The sequence below is a fragment of the Haemaphysalis longicornis genome, unplaced genomic scaffold, assembly GCF_048455015.1.
Source record: "Haemaphysalis longicornis isolate Haplotype H1 unplaced genomic scaffold, Haemaphysalis longicornis Haplotype H1 scaffold_10, whole genome shotgun sequence".
NCBI classification, from domain to species: domain Eukaryota; kingdom Metazoa; phylum Arthropoda; class Arachnida; order Ixodida; family Ixodidae; genus Haemaphysalis; species Haemaphysalis longicornis.
In genome coordinates this window covers 151,177,353-151,191,553 of record NW_027526204.1, presented here as the reverse complement: position 1 = coordinate 151,191,553, position 14,201 = coordinate 151,177,353, and the positions used below count along the sequence as shown (strand labels likewise).

Here is a 14,201-nt window from a genome sequence, read left to right as displayed (position 1 = left end):
CCGCCGCGGTGGCTCAGTGGCTAAGACGTGGCGCTGCTGAGCACGAGGTTGCGGTTTTGATTCCCGGCCGCAGCGGCCACTTTTCTGATGGAGGCGAAAAGCGAAAACGCCCGTGTGTACGAGATTTAGGCGCACGTTAAAGATCCCCAGGTGGTCAAAATTAATCAGGAGCCCTCCACTACGGCGCGCCTCATCGCCTGCGTTGCGTTGGCGCGTTAAACCCTACAATCAATCAATGAATCAGTCTTTTTGTTTATTCAGGTACTATATTTGTCGCACAAGGATTTTAATTCTCACTAGAAAAAATAAGTGCATCATTAATGCAATGACAATGAAAACTAACATAACATTTTGTGCTAATTGACAGGAAACGCGGTCATCCTCACAAAACATCGACATGGAAAAAAAAAAGATCTGGTAAAATAATAATGAGGTCCAAAATAGGATAAAGAAAAAAAAACATCGCACAAAAGCAGCTGCAAAGGCCTCACGAAAAACAGCGTAACCAGTAGCGCTGCACAGAAGAAGAGAATGGATTACGTATGCGTAAAAAAGGAGCACGCTAACAGCACAGGGATAATAGCGCTGTGTCAAGCTGTAATAACCAGATGACGATTTAAGACGGTGACAAATACGACGCCATAACTCGCGTCGTCGAGCAGCCTGTTTCAATCACCAAGTGGGTGTGGAAAAAAAAGGCGATTTAAAGACCAAAGCTCGGCAATAAATTTTCGGATCTTTTCGATATTGTCTCTCCTTTTCTATGCACATGCAGAAGCGTTAAGATGGCGATTAATACCAGTCTTGTGATAAACTATTTGATGCGGAAAGAAAAGGTGGGAAAAGCTTCGGTGGTTTCGTAGGTAGTACGACGAGAGGGCCTTATTCATGGCGGAAATACTGTTATTCTATTTGTGCCAGATCAGCCGGTGTGAAAGCAACCGGTGTGGTTTTGAATTGATTTCGTTTTGGTTATAAGCACACTGGTGCCGAACCCTCTCAGAAGCAGCGTATTTCAACGTGGGGATCACATTTGTATTGTGCTCGATCGAAGTTCCTTCTAAGAAAATTATACACACAGCCAGCCTTTATTTCCGTGCCCCAACGTATTTATTCCAAAAAATATTCAATGGAAATGTAAGGCCCAGATACTTAATATTATTTGCAAATACTGTGCTGTCTGATTTTAGCAATTACGGGCCTCACTATTTGACAGCTTCCGGCTGAAACAAATACGGTGCATCCCATTGATTGCACCGAGTAACAATATAGTTCAGAGCACACTGGGATTTAGCCCGTGCCCTTGAATTGGTAATGTCCCTATGTAATGCGCCGTCGTCAGCATATGGCCGTAATTGATAGGGAACGTTTTTACCATCTCATTTATAATAAATAAGAGCAGCAGGGGCCCCAGGACTGATCCCTGTGGCATCCAAGAAGTAGCGGTAACAAGATCAGATTCAAAGCCACTAATGGAGTAACTTTTGTGATTGGAGAGATGTTGGTGGACCCATTTTTTATGTATTCAGGGAAACAAGTATATAATTCACGTAGTAAGCGGGAGTGCTGCCCCCTATCAAATGCTTTTCGGAAGTAAAAAATATTCATTTTTTTTTACATCCAGAATAGAATGGGGAAAAAATCCATAATGACAAAATTCACTACGTGTCGTGTAGTCTGCTCTTCTTCTCTTTGGCATCGGGTACGAAACCAAAGTGTCCGCTTGCTTTAATGGTGTCAATGTAATGCTTCCGAGTTCTGCACAGAATCTCTGAGTTCGAATCCTACCTCCTCCGGGTTTTTATTTCTTTTATTTTTTTACAATAACCATCTTTTTCGGAGTTTTGTTATTTTTATGACCCTCTTTTTATCAAGAAATCAATTAATTTGTTACATTTTTCAGCCTTATTTCTTTTATGTGGAGTGGATTGGCCCGTTTTCGGCCGCTTTCGGCATAGGTCACCCTAAGTACTCTCCGCACTCCGGAAACACCCCTTTTTTAGGCAATCACTTCATTTATTACACTGACATGCACTATTTTTGAGAGGATGAGGGGGAGTGGCACCTTTTCTATTGAGCACTGTAGACACAGCGTACGTAAAAATTACACCATCTTCCCGTAGGGGAACCCTGAGTAGTATGCAAAGCAGCCATGGGGTCGATTCAAGTGCCCATTAATTTTCAGTTCGTCGTTTCCGTTAGGTTGAGGTACGTAGCTACCGTTATATTTACAGTTTGGTTTCCATGGTAACTACCACACTTTTCACTTACCGGAACTATGAAATGGAAAATTGCGTTGAGCCCATGGCTGTTTCGCATACTAGTCAGTGTTCCCCTGCGGGAAGATGGTGTAATTTCATTAGATGCGACGGGGCTATGTCCCTCCCTTGTCGTTGTGGCGCCGTCCACACCCCCACTGCGCATGCTCGGCTTGCTGAACACCCGGTGGTGTCTTACCCTTTAATGGCTCCTGGAGCGACAGTGTTACCGGTGGCTCCCTGGGCCGGCCCGAGATGAGCCGAGCATGCGCAGTGGGGGTGTGGACGGCGCCACAACAAGGGAGGGACATAGCCCCGATCACGAGATGCTGGAGCGAGAGCGTTACCGGTGTCTTCCTGGGCCGGCACGAGACGAGCACGCTTCCCCTTAAAGGGTTCCTGGAGCGGCAGTGTTGCCGGTGTCTTCCTGGGCCGGTGGATGGACGGACGACGGACGACGGACGATGGAGCCGAGAGCAAGAGATCCTTTTCATCTAAAATAGTGTTCACGACGTCATGCGTATATCCATGCGGGAAGGATTGCACGACGTCATACATGTATCCTCAGTCTTCTACTAATCGGTTAGGGCAGGAATGCTCTGCTGTAAAACTTGAAAAACCATTTTTCTGCAACTTATAAAATGTCTTTGCGTAAATATACTCCCAACGATCTTACAGCAGATGCTCTCAAAAAATTCCCCCGCATTTCCCCGAGGGGGAGAATGTGAAAGTGCGAATACACGGTTGTCGGCCCGCTTGCGGCGCTTGCGCTCGGCCCCCGCAGCCCACCGCCTCGCCGCCTTCTCTTCCATCTCTTCCATCGGGTTTGTAGTATCACGTGTACACCACGCAGTTATCAAGCCGCTATAACGCCGCTGTGTCGCCAACGCACGCCGCTGACGACGTAGTTTGAATGCGTTAAAGATATAAGGCGCGTCAACACTGATATCACCGTCGCGTCCGTGGCTTGATCGGTAGAGCGTCGCGCTGCGGCCGCAAAGTCCGCGGATCGAAACCTGGCGCCGGATGCTGTTTTTCTTTATAGAGGAGCACTGCGGACGCCGCCGACGCCGCCGACGCCGGCGGTGGATGGTTTGGGGTCGCTTATAAAGTGTATTCACACTTAAAATGATTGGTTTGATTGCGGGGGTTTAACGCGCCGACGCTACACGGGCGATGAGGTGCGCTGCAGTGGAAAGCTCCGGAATAATTTTTGCCACCTGGGGATCTTCAACATTCGCCGAAATCTCAAAGATATGCTTTCTAAATATGTGTCTGTAGTTTGGTGCCCGGCCACGCGATCCGTTTTTACGAATATCATCTACGTTCGCAGTTTTCTACGGCGAATGGTAATTGACACGAATAAATAGATATTCTGTATATAACAACAAATTCGAGCACCATCAGTGCGCACCTATTTCAAACGAGACAAGGTATCAAGTCAGGACCGTGTACAGAATGAGGTTTTAGTTCCAGAAGCCTCAGCACTCCATTATATGGTATGTCTTATCTGGCATGGCTGGCTGCATTCTTTCTGGTTTGTGTCGCAACTACGTTCAACGATTTCCCGTGACAAATCAACAGATGCAGCGAATGGGAACGCCCGAAATATTTCCCCTGATAGCCCCATTCCCGGCTACAAAGACAGCGTCTTGAGCTCAGCATTGCAAAGTGAATGCGCCGCGCTTGCATGCTCAAATGCGTACTCACCCGCGCCGTGACATGTTGGACATCTGAGCCCTAAGGCCCAGGTCCGTGCTCAGCGCAAGCTGCCGCGCTGACACGGTAATCCAGGGAGCACTGAGAACCACGCTTGAAGGTACGCCGCAGTGAGACGCGCGCTGACGGACGTCGACGAATACCGCACCGCATGTCAACAGGTTTCGGAGAAGATAGGTCCCCACATTTGTCCGCGTGTAGAAGCAGAGATGAATCCAATGGTACTGTGTTCGGTGGGAGAACAGCAAACAGTTCTTGTGCTCTGACTCCTTCCTTCGGGGCACTTGCGCGATAACTCCGCAGGATCGGTATAAAGCCCTTCACTGGCGATAACTGTGCCGATATCAGCTCCTCATCTCTACATCATCGTTTTCTCGCCACTTTTTGCCGTCAAGTCATCCGTGAAGTGATGGCCAGAACAGAACCTTTGACGATGGTGTTGCAGCAGCTGCATTGTACAGATCCAGAGATAGCGGCCGATGGCGCAAAGGTTTATGCTGCATATCCACTCGGGCACTGTATCCGGCATTCGACACGCTGTTCCAGGCACGTCCAGGAATATGAACTTGCCTTGCTTACGATCGGCGACTCGGTTATACGATTTCCAAAAAATCGACCATAAGGTGACTTATATCATCAGCTACACGGGCATTTTTTTAGTGCTGCCCTGTACTGCTTCAGTGCTGTACAACATACAATGAACAGTCTCGTAAGCTATGGGATACCAGCTACAACCACTGGCAATTGATGTGGCACGGTGCTTGAACGCTCATGATTACGATGCCGCATGACCACCGGGTAGTATCAGGTAAGGCACCGAAATGCATTCTTCTCGTTGGCAGTAATCCTAATGAATGTTCTGTAGTCCCAGCTGAATATCACCCGTAGTCAGAGCCAAATTATTTCAAGGTCACTGCGACTGGTGCACTCTTGCGCTCTGGCAGTTGATGTGAGCCTCAGACTGTGCCGTGACGTGCAAGTTTTTCTCGAAGCTAAGACGCCACAGTTACTTAGCACCAAACCATAGCTGATCCCAGTGCAACACCACACACTTAAAGCTTTCGCCTACGCAAGGCTGCCTTCAAGGGCCCACGAACGGAGCGTCGACAGATGGCCTTGACCCAAGCCTTCCTACGACAGCCGTCATTGCAGCATCGCTGGTGATGTAGAAGCGCGCAGCGACTTCGTCAGACCTCGGTCATTGAAGCAATGAAACCATGGAACGGTGCACAGCCACTCGCCACGTCATGCGCAGCTTTCACAACAACGGAGATCACACCACGTTCACCGCTCCCCGTGGTGCGGACTGTCCTGCGGCGCCGTCGACACACAGAAGGTCCAGGGAAGGCGGTAGCTGGACGCGGGCAAAGCGCAGCGTCGGAGAACGGCGCTGACCTTGACTTGGATGCAGCGGCCACACCGCACAGCCAGAAGAGCAGTACAGCGGCGGCCGAGGAGCGTTGGTTGAGCGGCGGCAACGGCGGCGGCTTGGCGCACTTTTTCCTCCGGTCCAGAATGCTCGTCGGCGGTGAAAAGAAGGGCTGAGGAGGGGGGCGCAGTGCAGTCGTGCCGGCTGAGAGGCTCTCTGTCGCTTGCTCGTCCGTCACGTTCTACTCCCTTTTTTCGGGGTCAGCGTGAGCATCAGAGCGGGACCACGGGCTGCTCGTCTTCTCTTCTGCGGCGGCCCGCAGAGTGGCTTCTTCGCCATCTGAGAACAACCGGGGTGCGCGCCGTGATGGAGAAACTTCATCAGCCGCCCGCGGCCGGCCCGGTCGGGGACGGAGGCGCGAGTGTCGCCGTTCGACGCTCTTCCAGCAGCAGCGTCTCCTCCTGCTCGTCCCGTCGCCTCGACCGACCCTGTTGTGTTCGTCCATTTCGTCCTCCTCTCATCTTCCGCTGCCCGCCTTGGGTTAGTTGCGAGCGAAAAGAAACGGGCTCGGTGCACGCCCTTCTTTTTTCTACTCACGTGTTACGCAACGCGGCAGTATTTTCGAGACAAAAGCACGTTTTGTGCGGTGGTTATCGGAATTCCAGTGGCAGTTTTCGGCCGTTTGCGCTCTATCGTTGGGGATGTATTTGAAGCGTGTGTCCTATTGAAGGTATTTCTGTGCAGCCTGTGTCGAATGTACTGATCCTATTACTACTGCTTATTTTTCCGTGGCAGCGCCGTTTAAAGCAGAAAGCGTTGTCGTACTATCTCGTGACAAAAGGTAATCGACGCCCAGAATTTCCTGAATAAAGTATGCATTACCCGAGGTGCATAACTACGTCTGTGATTTTCATGTGCGTTTGTGGAAGCATGTGCGATTATACAGGAACTGAAACAGTCTATTCAACTTGGAAATTTGGACTAGTTGGTGATACGAGTTCGATATGGTAAAAGGCGCGACCAGACGGGGACACAAGAAGAGACAGTTACACGGGACGAGCGCTAGATGAGCGCTAGTTATACGGTACGAGCGTTCGTCCCGCGTAACTCTCTTTTCTTGTGTCCCCGTCTTGTCGAGCCTTTTACCATGTGGAAGATGCAATAGTTCTGCGGTGTCGCGGAGGGTTTAGATCGCCCGAGTCACAGCGTGGAGCGATGGTTTTGTTCGAGTTCATGCGTAAGTACTTCTTGATAGGAGTAGCAGCACTGGACCAGTTTCCGATGACAGAAACTGGGCTACTTACACAGTATCGTCGGAATCACGAATACTTGCTGGAACCATTTCGTCGACAAAGGTGCAACGCTTGATCTTCGGCCACCTACGCTTCTGTTTAAAATGATGTGTCTTTGAAGAAAAGAATGCATTTGTTTTCACTTCGGCTGCAAGAACTTAACCACGCGTCGGTCCCCCTGAAATAACGTGAACGCATACCGCCACTTAATGCATCAATTACATGTACTCTACGCGTATGCACATGTCTCTTCCGTTCTTCCTCTTTTCCTCTCGCTCTTTCCACTTGACACTGACCTAAGGCAGCGTGGCACAAAGAACAGAGATGAAAAGGTTTCCCTTCCGCTTGGCCTCCAAGCCAGGAATTCCTTGTACACCAGCAAGCTGATGCGGCTGCTACATTATTTTGTGCTGCCGCCTTTCCTTCTTTTCGTGGTTTCATTCACGACTTGCTCTTGACACAGATATCACAGTGTTTAAGACGCGGGAAACTAGCTGGGCACACCGAGGCGACGTAAGTGCACTATTTAATCGCCTCACACAAAAGTAAAAATGTTTGGAGGAAGAACGAAGTAATAAGAAAAGAATGAGGAATAAGAAGAAAAAAATAGCTCTTAAGGCGAAAATTTCTTTTTTATGCGGCTCTGTCGACGGACGCAGGTTTGGTCAGAACGTAGGCATATACAGCTTCGCTATAAAACAAACAACGGTTCCCGGTTTACAGCAACCTTGTTCGGCAGTGCACCCTTTGACAATGCGCACGCAGTCTCATTCCCGTTATTTTGCAGCAAAGCTTGTCTTGGGCTCTGGCCAAGATTACTTCCGTCTTTCGGGTCTCGTCGGGCACGCGCTCGCTCCGGAGCTATAGTGAAAAAAGCGCTCATTCTAATGAAGGTATCTTGGAAAAATGGCACTGATATTGGCCGCTAGGTCGACTCTACCAACACTTCAGGTTTCCTTTACTTGTCATAATTAATTTCCAGTCATAATTAATTTCCAGTTAAGTTGTAAAGGTTACAGACAACGGCTGCAACTCCTGTATTATGGAAACTAACCCGAAAAAGATTATACGACAATAATTTATAAATAATTCTAAGCAATTTTTATACATGTGTCTTTAATCGATGAATACAGAAAGTCACCATGCATGACTGAGTATAGTTATCCACCAATACACGTTTGCTGCTCTTCCATCTTCACAGTATTGACAGGGCTCTAAATTTTTACAAAAATTTTATCGACCTCATAATCCCTCGCACGTTTTCCCTTTACGATCAATCACAAACAATAGACGCTATATACAAATATTATCGGCGTGTGTTGCGGCCCGTGGCACGTGCTGAGTGCAAGGCTGCGCACGAGGAATATCTCACTCTCTGCAGCCAGCCGGCGATACGAAACGTCGGCGTTGACTGCCTCAGACCACCTCTCACTCCGACTACAGGTCCAACAAAGCTACAAGGTTGCTACACTGTCCATCGGCGAAATCATGAATTGTAAGGGGTCTAATTGTGGCATTTCATATTTGTTTAAAACAGTCGCACAACCGGGAAGTGTAAGGACTTGAGAAGTCAGTTTTTATGGAAAAAAGCAAAGGCCGCGCAATGTCGCTTTAAAATATAATCCACATGAAGGCAACGGAATTTCTGCCTTCCTTAATAAGGGGGACTCATCTGATCCGATTCCTTTGGGACATAAAAATTCATGACCCGCTGGCTTAAAAACCATCCTGCACCAACACGAAAAGTTTCACATATCCGTGAAAATGTTCTTAAGGGCCAAGTTTGTTTATTTTACAGGTGTATCACTCCTCTACAGAAAAAAAAATAAACAAGAAGCACATTTCAGTTTAGCTAGTTCGTACCAGACGACGCCGTAGATAAGTCCCATAGGTGTGGGACCAGGTGGGTCCCCCTTAAGTTCTTTCTTTTGTCAGGCCTTTCACATAACTGGACGTCTCCTTATTGCGGACACTTCAAGTCCCATGGTGCCTGGTATAATCGTCTGTTTTTCAGGACCACCGTAGAGCGCGCAAGTTCGTGATTCAAAAACGAAACCAAATTAGAACAATAGATGCAGTACCGAAAATTGAGTGTACGGCGCGTACTTTTCTTCTTTTGCAAAAAAAAAAACAACAACAACAACAACTTCGTATTTGAAGAAGATTAATAAATTCTGAAGTTTACCGCTCTGACGCTGCACAGGCGATGAGGCGCGCCGTAGTGGAGGGCTCAGAATTAATTTTGACCATTTGTGACCGGGATCTTTGAAAAGGCGGCGCTAGAGCAGCTAAAGCAGGCAGGCCGGCCACTCAATTATTTGTGCAGCGCTCTACCCATCTGCCATTGTTTTATGATTCGTCTGTTGCAGTGCTGCTTTGCTTTCGAAAGGGAAATTTACTGACTAGCCCACTCACGCTTACACCCCTACTCTGGATACCCGTGAAGATGGCACCACTTTCATGAGAACATCATTGCTCTCAATAAAGCAGTCTCTCTCTCCCTCTCTCTCTCTCGTTGCTGAGAAACAGAAGGTGAGGGGGAGTGAGTGGGGTGGACAACTGAACGACGTTCGTACGAAAAAGGTCCCTGTCCCCTGCTTCTAGCTCGAATTCACAGATTTCAGTTTGTAATCGCACAACCTTTCGCTGGAATCCTCATTACAGCGAAAGGCGCTATGACAAGTGTCAGGTGGAACGGAAACCTAACGAGGTTCATATTGGGTACGCGTATGGAGTTGTTCAGGCTATGCTGCTGCAGGTCATCCAGCAAAGTACGAAATTTTAAACTTCATACATGTGCTATGCTAAGGGAGAAGCTATGAGGAGCATGGTGACCTTTTTTGTTTTATGTTAATGTTGGATAAAAGTAAGAAGAAGTAATCAGAATAGCCTAGAACCACTTTGAAGTGTTCTTCGATCCAACATCGATACAGTATGGCTGTAGCCGTGTTTGAACGGAAATCTGGTAGCCACTTAAGCACACCCTGTGTGCACATGATGATAGTTATTGAACTTTTATTCTTTTCTCATTAATCATCGGAGGACTGGCTCGCAGCGTAAAATCAGGCTGATTGCACGGGTGCATCTCAACTCGAATAACAGCTGGCTGCACCGCCCAAGAGAAGGCGGAGTTTAAGCCAATTCAAAACCTCATATATTTGCGACTGCGTTTGTGCACTTTCTGCACTCGTACGACTTTTGATTCCACGCAAGAATATTGTAATACACCGGGTCACATGCATGCCACACGGCTCTCTGCAACTGTCTGCACCCAGTTCGTTTACGGCCGTTTTTTCTTTGCTTACGTTTTCTTCCTCCACTGTTGCCGATTGGTGTACTAGCTGCTACACGGAACACGACAAAAGTTAGCGTTGGTGCACAGAACACAAAACCAAAGCATACACACGTGCCCAGCGCCTTCCGCATTTGTCACCTCCACACACACATCCGGATCCGGGAGATTTCAACCCGTCTCTCGGGAAATGACTTTGACAGTGACCGCAGTGCGTTGTTTCTCAAGAGCTTCGCGCAAGACAGGCACAAAACTTCACCTGTTACGAGCGGAGCACAGCTGCAGGCGGCGAGGTGGAGAACCCTTCGTCCGTCGTCACGGGAGCGGAGAGCCCTTGGCGCGCAAACTCACGCGTCAGCTGGCGCGGCGTCTCCTTCCGGCGATCAGCGATGGATCGTCGGGGTGAGCGCAGCACCGTCCATGGTCGTGGGAGAAAGTGTTTGCCCCTCGGTGGCAGAGGCGTTTTTTGGCGTCCTCGCTGCCGCCTTCTCCTCTCGCCCGAGCGCGCCAAGCGTCACGCGGCACGGAACGCTGTTGCGCGCCCGCCCGAAGCCACAGCGCCAAGAGCCGGCCAAGGCCCCGGGTTCAAGGACTGGGCGAGCGTGCGCCTGCTGCCAGCGAGGCACGCCTTCTTCGTCACCTTGCGCATTCCCCCTGTTCGTCGCGCTACGAAGCAGCTCACACTGCAGGTATACGATCGGCATGGTTCTCGTCCGTGTCGCTCCGTGGAGCACGGTGGTGCCAGCGTGTGTTCGCCTCGGTCTACTCTTCTACGTTCGAAGTCGGTGACGCAACTTTAGAGCGGAGTCAACGGCACCAGGTGCGTGGCTCGGAATTCTCGCAGCCATGTATGAGCTTTGGTTGCCACCACTTGCCTCTGACAGGAGCCCTCAAACCGCATCGCAATGGCTGCACCCCGTTACCCTTATGCGCGGAGGGCGCGGAAACGATTTCCCGGCGCCTTGGCCGTGTTTCCAGTGCACATCCTTACTAACACTACATAATCAGTCTGGAGCACTCAACTACAGCATGTTTCGCCGGGATGATTAGCGGGGTGGAAATAAAATTAGCGACGACTTTTTAGGTCCTCTCAATGGGAGTGGTACGGAATGGGTGCGAATGAAAGTGTAGACGTTGCCCAAGTGTCGAAGAGCGCACACTGCGGGGACACTAACAGCAGCGGAATATCACCTATATTTTAAAGATCTCCATTATAAACGTAATCTCATTTGATTGTACTTTACTTTATCGCAACAACAACGAAAAAACGGCGAAGCTGCAAGCCAGAATTTTCAGGTGTGTTTTTACAAATTTCCTGCCCCGATGTCCAGGGAGTACCTACCGGAGGTGCCCACTTTTCCATCAGAATCTCGGATAGAGAAGAGAGCCTTCAAAACTGCCTCAAAATTCCCGCGTTTCCCCTGCTTCACCAAATGCTGTTTCATGCTCAGGTACGTAATCCCGAGGCTTTACTTTTTTTCCTCTTATTTAATTCGAAAATACATAAATCAGGACAGAGTAAAACGCAATATTTTTTCAGAATAAATTATAATCCTGAAAAGCTAAGATTTGTCTAAGAGCCGTTAATAGAAAGATTTTAAAAATGCATCTTGGAGAATTTCTCTCGGCTTTAGGGGGATATGGCTGTTAATTACTGCATTGTAGGACACCATACAAGATAACCAAATAAATCAGTTAACACGTAAGCCGCATCTGACCCGTTCTGGGTACAGCACTTTGAGTTCCCCCAATCTCAAAGCGTCTTTGAGACCACATTAAAGAGTGACTATAAAAATTGCCACGAATTCTTTTTTTCCTGTCCCACAATACAAAAGAATGCAGGATTTTTAAAAAATGTGGTTGATGCCTCTTTCATAGCAATCGGTAAAACACAAAAGTGAAATGTGCCTTCACAAGAGCATTCAAATGTTTACTGTGCATCGATATGAACTTCCACGTCACTATTTATATTACGTCCGTATGGCACCGTTAAACGCATCAACGTTAGACACTGGATTGCACGCGCCGGAACACTGCGTAAATCCTAATGAAACCCCAGCCCCTTGAAAACCATGCAAACGAAACCGAACCGAAACTGAGAGCAGTAGGTGGTGGAGGGGGCCTGAATTCACCCGCGTCCCGCGTACCATAGGGTTTCATACTAATCTGCACTAGAGGGAAATCTGGCGCCACTGTCTACGGGAGCCGCGCTTCGGCGAGTGTTCCGTCATGTACCGGCAGGCACGTTCCACTTGTCCTTGACACGGCTCATGAACAGGCTGAAAAGTTGACTCTGGCTTCATAAAGCAACAATATTACTGTAGAAGGTTCATCAAATTTGTTTTGTTATTATAAATTTGAACCTACAGAAAGATGTATTTGTCAGTGATTATGTAGAAGCTTCATGAACGATGAATAAAAAAAAATGTTACCCTTTTTTGTTGATTTTGGCTTCGAGACAAAAAAGAAGGCATATGGCTATATAAGACAAGTAGGCGAGGAACGTCGCTAGCGTCAATGGCGCCGCCCACGGCAGCCCGCGACTGCAGCGACAGATTGCCATCTAGTATACATTAGTATGAAACTCTATGCCGCGTACACAAAGACGCTCTCAACGAGGAGCCAACTGTGTGCGCTCATTAACGTCATGATGAACTACTTCACTTCGCCTCTCCTAGAGGGCAGCCCCATCTGAATAAAGCAAGTAGTGGGAAAGATATAAGGCACGTTCGTATACCTACGTGCGTTTAAATGCATAGAACACTAGGCAGAGCGCTGTGTACTTCCGTAGCGGCGAGAGGGTTCGTGGCTTGAATCCGGGCGCCGCCGCGTCATTGGAACTTCTTCTGGCATGTCATTTCCATGACGGATATGACGCCGGCTAGACCGTGGGGTACCGGGTCATAAAACACTTTCGTGTTAAAATGAATTGAACTGAGTACACACCGCATTCAGCGCGCGGAGCGAGAGACGGGGGTTGGAAAGAGTGCGAGGGAGGAGGCGAGGGGAGAAAGGACGGAGTGTCACGTGGCAGGGCGGCAGGAGACAATCGCCTTTCAACGGCATTTGCAGCAAATCCAGCGCAAACTCAGCCATTTCTTGATACGCAGCTTATATGGCCAGAATTTCGTGTACTTTAGATGTCCGAGAACAAAGGCTTCCGAGGCCCCGCGTGTACTCGAAGCGGGAGGCATTCTGGCATTCTGTAGCGAGAGGCGTTGGAAAACGAACGCCCCGCTGTGTGAGCATGCTCTTCGAAGGCGGTTACCACCAAGCTCGCACGCCGTTCAAAGATAATTTCTAACTAAAACATATACGTCCCATCTTTTGGGTATGTATCACGACTACATTAGTTATCATAGTAACAGCGCTAACAACACGAGACAAAGAGAGGAAGGCACAAACACAATGCTACAGCACTATGTTTGTGCCGTCTTCTCTTTGTCTCGTGTTGTTAGCGCTGTTACTATAAATATCTACCAACTCGCCCAATCTTCCATTTTAATTAGTTATCAATATGAATGGGCACCGATTAAAAATTTTGACCCGATTATTGGCAGTCTTTAATCGGTCAATTTATCGATTGATCGGTTGCGCTGGTATGTAAAGGAAAAGTAGAAAAAAAATGTTTTATTAACAACACTAATGATAATAATAATTTATTGTATAATAATAATACCGCAAGAATAAAAATAATATCAATATGCTTATTGGACTGGTCACCCATTTTCATCGTCGTGGCGCTGATGTGGCCAGGACGCTTATCACCGCGTTCGTCATTCGCGCGATTTATTGAGAATCGAGATCATATGCACTCGCCCTAATTGCTGGGGGCACCCACCAAACGTGGTTTACTTACGCCAGAGTTAGTTTATGCAGCAATAAAGATGTTTGAGTACCGGCTCGCAGTTTCTTGTACCGCATATATTTTTATTAAAATAGTCACATCCCCGTCTGTCTTAGCAATCTCCCCACGGTTTTCGTCGCTAAAACGTCGGATCATACTTGCACCGTTTCCTGTTGTTACGTAAGACGGGTTATTTGAACACTTGTATGATCTTCGACATGCTAGCGCACAATTTTAACATGGCGTTCCTGCTTCATTTTGCTCACATAACTCCAGCCGATTAACTCGCCGCGGTGGCTCAGTGGCTAAGACGTTGCGCTGCTGAGCACAAGGTCGCGGGTTCGATTCCCGGCCGCGGCGGCCGCTTTTCTGATAGATGCGAAAAGCGAAAACGCCCGTGGGTTCGAGATTTCGGCGCACGTTA

At 48.3% G+C, this 14,201-nt stretch overlaps 1 protein-coding gene across 3 annotated transcripts in view; it reads right to left on the bottom strand.

Moving 5' to 3' along the window:
• The window catches only part of LOC144159654 (A disintegrin and metalloproteinase with thrombospondin motifs like), a 305,956-nt gene that overhangs the window by 252,983 nt on the left and 38,772 nt on the right, over positions 1–14,201 (bottom strand). Inside the window, exon 1 of one of the 3 annotated variants that reach the window (XM_077691279.1) lies at positions 10,190–10,377. The exons of 1 other annotated variant lie outside the window; for it this stretch is intronic. The gene's annotated coding sequence lies outside the window, so the exon portion shown is untranslated. Of the gene's footprint in view, positions 1–3,968; positions 6,184–10,189; positions 10,378–14,201 lie in introns of those variants that run through there. One more of the 3 variants, XM_077691281.1, reaches the window with a different exon arrangement.